Raw genomic sequence first — 12,740 nt, forward strand, 5'->3', positions numbered from 1 at the left:
ATCCCTCTTATTTTCACTATTTCTGTAATAATTCATAATTGCACTCCTGGGAAACATGGAGGAAGTCATGTGAAAAAGTAGTAATGGGGCACCTGGGTGGCTCAATCAGTTAGGCATCTGACTCTTGCATTTCAGCTCAGGTCATCTCAGTATCCCGGGACAGAGTCCAGGATGGAGCTCTGCACTTAGCTGAGAGTCATCATCCTCCTTCTCCCTCTGTCCCTCCCCCAAAATAAAGAAATAAACCTTTTTTTAAAAAGTAGTAACAAAAGTAGCTAACACATTAAATACTTAAAACAAACAAAAAGGGCACCTAAAAAAAAAGCCCGTATTTAACATGTTAAATACTTTTTAAAAAAAAAAAGTGCTTGATTTCAGAGTGGGGAAGAGCTTTCAGAGAAGGGAATGGAGCCAAGCCATCCTGGATGAGCAGAGGTTATGGTGGAAGGAGGAAGCAGGGACGGGAAGGAACAAATGGAAGAGAGGTTCCAAGGCTAGAGAATAGCAGAGCAAGGCAAGGCAGAGAGCAGGGGCAGACCTGAGGACTGGGGCAAGGAAGAGGGGAAGAGCAGATGGGAGAGGCCAAGCTGGGAAAGGAGGGGCGTGTCCAGGGCAGAGGGGAGAGACTGACAGAAGAGGGAACTGAGGTGGAGGGGAGCAGGGAGAGAGATGCAGGAGCAGCACAGCGGGGCAGGACAGAAGTGGGACCCAGGAGCCACCATGGGGAGAAAAAAGTGGGAGCGGGGGTCCTGGAGCGGGGCCTAGGGTGGGACCCTAGAAGGGTAGGGGTGTGGCCTAAGCTCAAGGTGGAGCCTGGAATCCAGGGGGACGGGGCCTGAGGTGTCATTCTTGGGCTCTGTGTGGGAACCGGGTCTGGGGCAGATGCCTGGAATGGGTAGGGGCGTGGCTTGAGCTCGAAGCAAGGCCTGGGGTGTCAGAGGCTCTGGGGTTCCGGGATGGGGCCTGGTGTGGGGGCGTGGCGGCCCCAGCCGACAGCCGGTGGTCCCACAGGCCCAGAGAGGGCGTTGGCCCGGGCCTGCGAGGGCTGCCCACGGAGGCTGGGGAACTGAGGCGCACCAAGGCGCGGTGAGGCGGCCCCCATGCCGGCGCTCCTCAGCACCACCCCCACACCCCGGTCTTCGCAGCCTCCTTGTCCAAGCCCTTTCCCCATAAGGGTCACTACTGCCGCTGTCTCCTCACGCGGAGGAGCACCCCCGCCCTCTCCCTGCACTGTCGCCAAGTCAGCCCAACAAGCCTTGGCCCCTCAGGGAGGCTCCACCGCCGGCCAGAGGCTCGCGCCTTCAGGAGTGCCCGCCCCTAGCCCTCAGGTCTCTTCCCGCCACGTTCCATCCCGGGCTGCCCGCGCGCGGCTCACACGCTCGCCCGGACGCCCCCACGCGCCAGCTCACCTCGTCCGCCCGGCGCCTCGCCACACTGAAAGACTCACGCTCGGACTTCGCGCCCAAGCCCCGGCGCATGCGCACTGCCATGTCTGCGCGTGCGCTCTGCAGGGTTTCTAGAGCCCGCGTGTGGCAGTCCGGAGTGCTCCCTGCCGGCTCCACTGGGGGTGCTCGAGGGCGGGTCGGCGGGAGGGTGGAGAAGGGGGGTGAGGGATGGGCGCCAGGTGGCCTACTTCCTCAAAATGCTTTCATTCAGGTGAATAGGTAATATATGGTTTATATGGGTTTTTAAAAAGATTTTTTCATGAGAGAGAGGCAGAGACATAGGCAGAGGGAGAAGCAGTCTCCCTGCAGGGAGCCCAATGCGGAACTCGATCCCAGGACCCCGGGATCACCACCTGAGCAAAAGGCAGACGCTCAACCACTGAGCCACCCAGGTGCCCCTGGTTTATATGTTTTTAAGTAAATCAACAGTATGCAGTGAAAAGTCTTACTCCCACGGTGTGTGCAGCATCCACTAATTTTTTATGCCCGTAAACCACATCGTAACCACTGCAATTAGTTTGTCCTTCCACAGATCTTTCATGCATGTGTGTATATGTGTATACTTATATAGCATACACACGCGTGCATAGTGTACATATGCACATACATGTGTGCGATTATCATTGATATTTTATACATGTATGTTCCCATTCATGCGTATATACCTCCAATGTAAATGAATTTTTAAAAATACAAGATTAATATTTTTATAACTACATAAAAAGTATAATACAATATTTACATATACAATATATAATAAAAACATATAATTATATACTTGTAATATATATTGTTATATGCAGGTTCATTCATATAAATATAAGAAATAATTTTAGGGGCACCTGGGTGGCTTAGTTAGACATCTGTCTGCTGTTCAGGTCATGATCTTAGGGTCCTAGGATCAAGTCCCATGTGGGGCTCCCTGCTCAGTGGGGAGGCTGCTTCTCCCTCTCCTTCTTTGGTCTCTCTCCCTCTCTCACAAATAGATAAATAAAATGTTTAAAAGAAAAAAAAAGACAATTTTAGGTCTGTGTAAGCATTCGTATTCTCATGTCCTCTCTTTTTTAGACAAAAGGTGGCACAATTTACACGCTGTTCTATGCCCTGATTCCTTTGTACTTACCAGTAAATCTTGGAGAGCTTTCCATATTAGTGCAAAGATAGTTGCTCACTGTTTTTGGACAGTTGTTTGGATGATCTTGTATGGTTATGACCTCACTTATTTAACTAGTTCCTGACTGCAAGATGGTTGAGTTGTTTTCAGTCTTTTTTCCACTACAACCAATGTTGAGCACATGCCCCTGACCTCAACAATTGTGCTGACATGTAATCTACAGGTAAGATAAACCCCCTGAATTGCTGAAGCAAAACATGTATGTGTCATTTTTTTAAGGTTTTATTTTATTTTATTTTATTTTATTTATTTTATTTTATTTTATTTTATTTTATTTTATTTTATTTTATTTTATTTTATTTTATTTTATTTTATTTTATTTATTTTAGAGGGAGAGGTGGGGGAGAGGGAGACAAAGAATCCCAAGCAGGGGCCATGCCCAGCACGGAACTCACACAGGGCTCCACCTCACACCCTGGAGATCATGACCTGAGCCAAAAATCAAGAGTAGGGTGCTTAACCCACTGAGTCACCCAGGCTCTCCAAGGTTTTGTTTTTAAGTAATCTCTACACCCACTCTGAAATCAAGAGTCACATGCCCTACCAACTGAGCCAGCCAGGTGCCCCATGTATTTGTCATTTTGATAGAGGTTTCTAAGTTACCTTTCATGAACTCTATTGCATCTTAGACCCCACCACCCTATGTGAGCTTGTCTGTCCAGGGACTCCACTCAGGTGAGAGAGGAAACCCCTGGCTGAACCAGGGCTGGGACAGAGCCGCCTTCTTGCCCAGGAAGGCCTTGAATGTCATAACCAGGCTGCATCTCACCATTGTGGGAGCACAAGCCCAGAGGAACCAAGGAACTGATGACTCTGGGATTACTTTGAAAACCATACTGATTTTGTGGATATCAAGAAACTGAGAGGCAAAAGACCCAGAATGGCCAATACGATATTGAAAGAGAAAAACAGGGGCACCTGGATGGCTCAGTGGTTAAGCATTTGCCTCCGGCTCAGGGCATGATCTTGGGATCCTGGGATTGAGTCCCGCATCAGGCTCCCCTCAGGGAGCCTGCTTCTCCCTCTGCCTATGTCTTTGCTTCTCTCTGTGTGTCTTTCATGAATAAATAAAATAAAATAAAATAAAATAAAATAAAATAAAATAAAATAAAATAAAATAAAGAGGAAAAACAAGGGCACCTGCATGGCTTAGTCAGTTAAGCATCTGCCTTTGGCTCAGGTCATGATCCCAGGGTCCTAGGATTCATTGGAGCCCCACATCGGGCTCCCTGCTAATTAGGGAGCCTGCTTCTCCTTCTCCCTCTGCCCTTCCCCTCCCGTCCATGCTCTCTCTCATGTACACACTCTCTTTCAAATAAGTAAACAAATAATCTTAAAATTTTTTAAAAAGAATGAAAGAAAGAGAAAAACCAGGTCAGAGGACTTCAGGACTTGACACTACTCAACTTTCAATTTTTTTTTAAATTTTATTTATTTATGATAGGCACACAGTGAGAGAGAGAGAAGCAGAGACATAGGCAGAGGGAGAAGCAGGGTCCATGCACCGGGAGCCCGACGTGGGATTCGATCCCAGGTCTCCAGGATCGCACCCCGGGCCAAAGGCAGGCGCCAAACCGCTGCACCACCCAGGGATCCCACTACTCAACTTTCAAAACTTAACTCGTGAGAAAATTAATAAAGGGAAACCCCACTAAAATAGAGTTAGGAGACCACAAGGGGGTGCTCTCACTCCGTTCCGCAGAAGCCAGCAGAAGAATGTCGCACAGGGAAGAATCAATTACAGGCCCCAACAGGAAAAGATGGACATGGCATCTCCTGCAAGAAATCGACCACCCTTGCAACCCAGCCAGTGAAAAAGCATCACCACCTTGAGCCCCTACTTTTTTCCCAATGGACTTTCATTCTAAATGATCCCTCTCAATTTCCTCTTTCTCTGTAAAAAAAAAAAAAAAAAGGACTAGCCTATGCTTTCTGCAGCAGCTTGCTTGTCTATTGCTATTGCTATTGTCTATTGCTTGAATTGCTATTCACTATTACCAAATAAGAAAGACCTTTTCAGTTGGTAAAATAATTGTTTTATTTTTAAGGTCAACACCAGAAAGCTATAGTAATCAAGATAGGGTGGTACTACTGGAACAATAGACCAATACATTGATGGAACAGAATAGAGAGCCCAGACATAGACTCACATAAGTCTGATCTTTTAACAAAGAAGCAAAAGCAGTACAATGGAGAAAAGATAGATTTTTCAACAAACAGTGCTTCCATATGCCAAGATGCCATGTTTAGGGGTATGTTATCCAGAACCCCATCACATAACAAGTGATTACATGCTGTCTGTCCCCACTACAGGCACTTTATGTGCTGCCTACAATTTTACCATTATTAGTGGGTAAGGATCAGGAAGCCTCTTTCTCCACCTTCTTTCATGGACCCCAGCTATCTTGGATCATTGCCCCTATAGTTGGGGTCTTCATCTACCCTCAGATATCAGATCTCTTTGCTTAGTGCCACTCCCCCAGAGTTCCACCCACAGGGTCTCAGCCAGGACTTACTAAAAGAAGTATATTACAGTTGAAGGCAACGAAAGATCAGAGAATGTCATACATCAGAGCAGCAGAGAGAGAACGGCCTAGACTCCTGGTCAGGGGTGGCTGGTAGAAGGGGCTGAACACTACATGATCATCCCTCATATAATTAATGACGCTCAGGCTGGAAGAGAGCTTCCTCACAATGTGCAGAATTCATATCATGAAAAATAACATAACTAAGATAAGGAAATGTTAATTTGGCAGGGATTATCACTTCAAGAAATATGCTTCTATAACTCATATTGTACATGTAAAGATGTACAATTTTATTCACCAAGGATAAATCAAAAGACAGAAAACAAATTAAATTTGCTTTAACTTGTGGAGACTCAAAGACAGAATTATAGCACCACCCTCCATTACCAACACCGCCGGCATGAAAACTGAAGGAGAGGACCCCTTTACCTAGTCGCACACACAAACGTATGCCTAGGGTGGGAAGAAATCATTGGCCATAAAGGCCTCTTCTAAAAATGGACAAACTGGGGATTCCTGGGTGGCTCAGTAGATTAGGCATCTCAGTTCAGCTCAGGTCATATTTCAGGGTCCTGGGATCAAGCACTTCATCAGGCTCAAGGAAGCAAGAGGCCTGATTCTCCCTCACCCTCTCCCTCTGCAAAACCCTCTGCATGGGCTATCTATCACTCAAATAATTAAATAAAATATATTTTTAAAAATTGAGATAATGGCCAACTACACCCACACATTCTGCACACCAGGGCAAAAACAAAACAAAACAAAACAAAAAAACACAACACATAAAAACACAAACATTAGTTGAACACTGAGGAAATCCACACATCCGGCCCCAACATGTCTGCAGAGGCATACCAAAGGCAAGCAGCCAGACACGCACACATACACCCACCAGCAGGCCTCCCCGGACTCCTAGACCCCTCTTCACACACACGGGCACGGACATGCATGCGCACACGCCCGGGGAGACACACACCTGCAACCGCGCAGCTCAGACACCCCTGTGCACACGCACACGCCCTTGGACTGACCCCTAGGGCCTATGCTCAGCGCCGCGGTTGCACCCACCCCCGCCCAGGGTCCCCTCCTGGTTGTACACCCCGGCAGGTTCCCAGCCCCACCCCAGTCGGGCATGCGCACATAGATTCGCTGAAGGCTCCAGAGCCTGTTTGTGGACGCCCTTTCCATCCTCAGAAGTTCATCCACATCCAACTCAGAAGTCTGATCCCCCTCAGTGCCCAAGGGCTCCTGGTGAGGGTGCATGTGTGGAGGGAGGAGGTCCCACCGGCCCAGAGGCCCCCACTTCTACTTCCCGGCTCAGTCTGATTTGGGATTATCTCCAAATTCCTTCTCCTGGGTCCCAGCCAGCCAAGTGAGCCACTGTGTCCCCTGATGGCTGGCTGACTTCTCCAGAGTCCCTGAGGTCCTGAAGAACCTCCGTCTCTGCCATCAGACTGCCTGGGACCAAGGTCTGATCCTCCCGCTTTCTCAAGCCCTCAGCCCCAGGCCCCAAGTCCCCCCGCCCTCAGGCCCTTCCTGGAGGGACACTGGGTGGTCCCCTTTGCTGGCCAGCCCAGCCTCCTCTGTCCCTGACACTCTTCTCTCCTGCCCTTGGCCTCAAGAAATCCTGGGAGCTGGAGTACATAGGCTGTTCTGAGGTGTTCAGACAAGGGGTCCCCTCCCTGCTCCACCCGCAGAGGTGATCCTGGGTCCTGGGCTGGGCTCAGGGGCCCGTGTGCACACTGGTCTCAGCGTCCCCTGGACACTGCCTCCTGTCCTCGCAGCCAAAGGCAACCACTTACCTACTCTGTCATGGGGCCATGTTCCCAGGGCCCCTCCGCCAAGGTCCAGCACCCCAACTCCCTGCACACATCCCCCCCTCCATTAGCAGAGCCATCAGCCCCTGGGAGATGCAGGTGCTGGACTGTGCCCTGGGCCGGCTGTGATTTAGGCACCATTGCCCTGCAGGCTGCTCTGCTCTGCTCTGCTCCCTGGCTTGCAGGGGTGAGGAGGACTGGTTTAGTGCGTCTCTCAGGAGCTGTCTCCCACCCCTAGGCTCACCCCATGCCCAGGAACATCCCTAGACAAAGACATCACCAAGGAAGGGGCTTCAGATACACTCAGTGACACATCTCTCCCCTCTCCCCACACACACCTAGGCACACATCCAAGAGAGGAAACCTCCCAGGACAGAGTGTGAGCACAGGATTCAATGACAGAGGACATACACGTTCTTTCATTCAGAGCATGAGACAGAGTTGGGGCACCTTCTGTGCTGCTACCGTTTTATTGTTCTTAGGAGCTGAGGATCAGAGGGGCTCTTCCCCCATCTTCTCTCTGTTCTGACTGCCCTCCCTCAGTGGTCCTGTGCCCAGGTCACAGAGAGGTCTCCCCTCCTTTCTCCCTCCCTGCCCTGACCCCCAACCCCTCCTTACCATCTATCCCCAAACATCCAAGGAACCTCCACCACAAGCACAGCCCCCGGAAGGACAAATGCCTTCCATAGAAGGGCAAAGGTCAGTTGCTAGGGGGGATGGACAGGCTCAGAACTTCATGCTCTGGAGCAACAGAGGCAGGGCCCCTGGCTCCATGGATCAGGGACAGCTGGGCTATGGGGGCCCAGCACAGGAGGATCATCAGACCTAGTGCCAGCTGATCCCCTAACAGAGTGACCTGAGGGTGTAGGTGCATGTGCACGCGCACACACACACACACACACACACACACACACACTACTGCTCTCCTGACCTACTTCTAAAACTCCCACCCACTCCTTCAGACTTCGAGAACAACCTGGAAGATTGGACCCCCGCTGGAAAATGCACACACAGGCACCTGCTCAGCCCTCAGGCACACGGGGCCAGCACACACACAGACACGTGCCTCTGAGGAGGCCCATCCTGAAGCTCCAAGTCCCCCTGCAGGACAAGCAGATGTCCTGCCCTCTCTGACACCCAGGGTCCATGCTGGCTCTCACCCTGGGGCCCATCCCCCCCCCACCCCGGGTAGCCCTCCTGGCTGCACACTCACTTGAGGGTCTCTCCCAGCCCCCATGCCAGGCTGGGTGCCCACACAAACTCACTGGAGGCCCGAGGCTGGTTTGCAGGTGCACTGCTCCTCCACGATCCTTCAGAAGCAGCCTCCAGGATCCTTCAGAAGCGGCCTCCACGGATGCCCCCAAAACCAGTATTCCACCCCCCCTCCCCGCCTCAGCCGCTCCAGTCACTCACCTCTACCCCCATCCTGCCAACTTCACACAGGACTCGCCTCTAAATTCCTTCTGTGCCCCAGCCAGCCATGTTCATAACTTTTTGGTCTGACTCCTAAGTGACCAGTCTAGCGTCTTGAACTCCTCCGGATGTGCCCATCCTCCCCCACTCACTAGCACACTAGCCTGGAGTCTGCCTGCAGCCATGTCCTCTAGGCTGGTCCCAGAATTCTGTGTTCCCTCTGTTCTTCTGTCCTGCAGGTGGCAGGAGGGATCCACACAATTCTGGGTGGCCTGCATCTGGGAAGTGGCTTGGAAACTGCCAGCAGTACTGGGGATGAGTCCCTGGTCCTCTGCAGGGCTCCAGGCCTCCACTCCCACTGCAGATGCTCTTAGGCAGCTAGCTGGAGCCCCCAGGGCCCCAAGAGCACTGGTTGTGCTGTACTGGTCCGCAGCTGTTCTGTTCTTCTTGAAGCCACCATGGGCAATGAGATTGAACCTAATTCCTATCAGGATCCTGGTCTTGGGATACCTGGGTGGCTCAGCAGTTGAGCTTCTGCCTTTGGCTCAGGGAGTGATCCTGGGGTTCAGGATCAAGTCCCACATTGGGCTTCCTGCAGGGATCCTGCTTCTTCCTCTGCCTATGTCTCTGCCTCTCTCTGTGCCTCTCATGAATAAATAAATAAAATATTTTTTAAAAACAAAAAGGATCCCAGTCTTCATCCTCATCCTCATCCCCACCATCACCCCCACCTAATCCCCCACCTGTTCCTGCTGCCACAGGACTGACCCCAGATCAGAGCCCCAGCTTTGAGCAGAGCACTGGCAGATCCCTTCAGAGCCAGGGCAGCAGCCTGGGACTGTCATTCCCACTCCAGGTCTGGGGTCTGACTTGGCCCCTTCTTTCCAGCTGGGCAGGGGCAGGGTGGGCTCAGAGCCTATCTAGTGGTCTGCAGAGGGCTGCCTGGGGAGAGGCCCAGAGACAAAGAGCATGGCAAAAGAACTGGTTCTCACAAAGCTTAGGGACACTCCCCACCCCCACTGCCCACATTTGTGCTCCTAGGACAAGTGATTCACACAGTGATGAGAAGGGCAGAGGCTGCCTTGGTGCTGCAAACAAGTTTATTGTGTTCACAGGTTGAGGGGCAGGAGGTCTCTTCCGCAACCTCCTCTCTGTCCTCTGGGTTCCCTGAAGTACTGTCCTGGTCGCTGGGGTCTTCTTAGGGTGCCAAAGTATAGGGGCTCTTCTCCCCACCACCCCTCCCTCAGGTGTCCAGCTCAAGGCCCCGGCTGGGCCTTCCAAACAAAGGCAGATCCCTGCCCGTGGAGAAGATGCCAAGGTCGCACACCTCATACCTGCCGGCTGCGCTTTCCCTAGGGTCTGGCTGCCTCCCAGATTGGGGCTGCTGGCCCCCAGGACAGGGCCCTGAACCATTATGAGTCACATGGTGACCCCAGCACAGGGCCACTCTCTCAGGCACTTGCATACCACAGTGGCATACTGTCCAAACTTCTGAATCAGCCCCTCAAGTTCCTGGGCCCCCTTGTAAGAAGAAAGACCCACAAATGACCACAGATGTGCAGGAACATCCACTTGCTCAGCCACACTCAGGCACACACACATATACACATGCACACACTTCCCTAGAACCTCAGCGACAATCGCTAGGGCTGGAAAGCCTTCTTAGATACTTAAGACACTCACAGACTTTCCCACGCAAATGTTGGATACATAGAGCTTTACACATTGGCACATTCGGGGTTACACACACACTATTTTTTTTTCCTGGAAAAGTTGTTTTCTTTTATTAAGGAATATATTTGGCTGGCATGTATTTTGTCCATGATAAACTAATTTTAAAAGATGAAATTTTATTAAATAAGTAGGTTGAATGATATTACAAAGAAGAATGCATTAGAAAATTCCAGCAGTACAACCTCTTCAAGAATTAAAATGACAGGCTAAAAATAATAAATAGTCCCTCAGGAAACATAATTTGCTGCTGGCAATCTATATTCTTCTTTGTTTTAATGGACGACTTGAATGCACATCTTCCAGCTTGTCTTCTGGAGGTTTTGGCACAGATGAAATTACCTCTTGAAGTTTATTCCGAATTAAATTTGCTGTGGTATTCAACGAATCGTCATGCATGTCCACTTTAGGTATGTCTGGTAACAGAGGCCCAATCAACACACACACACATACATACATGCAGACTCACTGGAGGCTCTGAGGCTGGTTTCAGGTGCACTTCTCCTCCAAGAATCTTCAGAAGTGGCCCCCATGGATGCCCCCAAAACCAGCATTCCTTCCCACTCCTACCTCACTGGCTCATCACCCACCCCCACCCTGCCAACTTCCCACAGGAATCTCTCCTAAATTCCTATTCCTGTGCCAGGCCAGACATGTCCACAACTTTTTGGTCTGACTCCTAAGTGACCAGTCTAGCGTCTTGAACTCCTCCGGATGTGCCCATCCTCCCCCACTCACTAGCACACTAGCCTGGAGTCTGCCTGCAGCCATGTCCTCTGGGCTGGTCCCAGAATTCTGTGTTCCCTCTGTTCTTCTGTCCTGCAGGTGGCAGGAGGGATCCACACAATTCTGGGTGACCTGCATCTGGGAAGTGGCTTGGAAACTGCCAGCAGTACTGGGGATGAGTCCCTGGTCCTCTGCAGGGCTCCAGGCCTCCACTCCCACTGCAGATGCTCTTAGGCAGCTAGCTGGAGCCCCCAGGGCCCCGAGAGCACTGGTTATGCTGTGTTGACCGGGAGTGTCCGCCTCTGCCTCAGAGCCTCCGTTGCTCTTCTGGTCTTTCTGAAGCTACCCTGGGCAGCAAGATCCATCTGGATTCCTATTAGGATCCTGATTCTCATCCTCATCCTCAACACCACCCCCATCCCCATCTGGATCCAGCTGCCACAGGACAGACCCCAGATCAGTGCCCCAGCTCTGAGCAGAGTGCCAGTGGATACCTTCCGAGCAAGAGCAGCAGCCTGGGACTGTCCTTCCCATTACTGGGGTCTGACCTGGAGCCTGCTTCTGTTCTTAGCAAGGGTGGATTTGTCTGGTTTAAGTCGTCTCCTGGGTTCAGTGAATGTCCTTCAGAAAGTCTGTGGACTTTGTATTTCCTGGAGTTCAGGCTGAATTGGGCTCTCACTTCTGGGGTCGCCAATTTGTTTTATTTTAGATTTTATTTATTTGAGAAAGAGAGAGAAGAAGAAGGAGAAGGAGAAGGAGGAGGAGGAGGAAGAGGAGAAGGAGGAGGAGGAAGAGGAGGAGGAGGAGGAGAAGGAGGAGGAGGAGGAGACGAGAAGAAGAAGAAGAAGAAGAAGAAGAAGAAGTAGTAGTAGTAGTAGTAGTAGTAGTAGTAGTAGTAGTAGTTGTTGAGGGAGGGGCAGAGGGAGAAGCAGACTCCCTGCTGAGCAGGGAGCCCCACATGGGGGCTGATCCAGGACCCCGGGATCATGGCCTGAGCCAAAGGCAGATGCTTATCTGATTGAGCCATCCCTGTGCCACAGCATGGCCTATTTCTTGTGTATTGTTTTAGAGGTAACATTTTTTATTTGTTTGCTTATATTTTAAATTTATATGTGTTTGGTTCTATATGCTATATGCATGGGTATTTAAATATATATATTTTTTTTCCATGTGTCCCTCTCTGTTCCCATTTTTTTTTGTTTATATATATATGGTATCTTACTGTACATGCTTTTGCCTGTGTTTTCTTTTCTTTTTTTAATTTAAGTAATCTTTACCCCCAGCATGACCTTGAGAGTAAAAGTTGCAGGCTTCTCTGGCTGAGTCAGCCAGCCACCCCAGTGTTTTCTTTGTTTAGCTAAAAAAGTAGTATATTTTGGAAACCTTGCCTTATCGGTACATAGGGAACTGCCTCATTCTTCTTAATAGTGATAGAATATTCCTCGGAATGACTCTACCATAACCTCTTCAAGCAGTCTCTAATGGACATTTAGGTTCTTTCTGGTCTCTTCTTACTACCAGCAACACTGGAATGACCATCTTGAACAAGTGTCATTGTACACAAGTGGAAGCTGACCACAAGTTTTAAAAGGTAGTTGCATCAAGGGGTATTTGCATTTCTAATTTTCCATAGCTATTACCAATCTGCTCTCCACAAAGACTACAAACTTAGACTCCAACTAATGATGTATGAGAGTGCCTTTAGAGAGGTGATATCAGTATGTTAGCCAATTTTTAAATCTTTCCCAACTGCTGGATGAAAATGAGGTTAAAAACACTTTCAATTTTGACTGGGTTGTTCATGTGGGGTTTTTTTTTTTCTTATTTAGTTGTAAGAGCTCTTTACATATTTAAAATGCTGATCTTTTATCTGTAATTTATTCTGAAAATATTATTTATCAGGTTT

The sequence above is a fragment of the Vulpes lagopus genome, chromosome 2, assembly GCF_018345385.1.
Source record: "Vulpes lagopus strain Blue_001 chromosome 2, ASM1834538v1, whole genome shotgun sequence".
Taxonomy (NCBI): Eukaryota; Metazoa; Chordata; class Mammalia; order Carnivora; family Canidae; genus Vulpes; species Vulpes lagopus.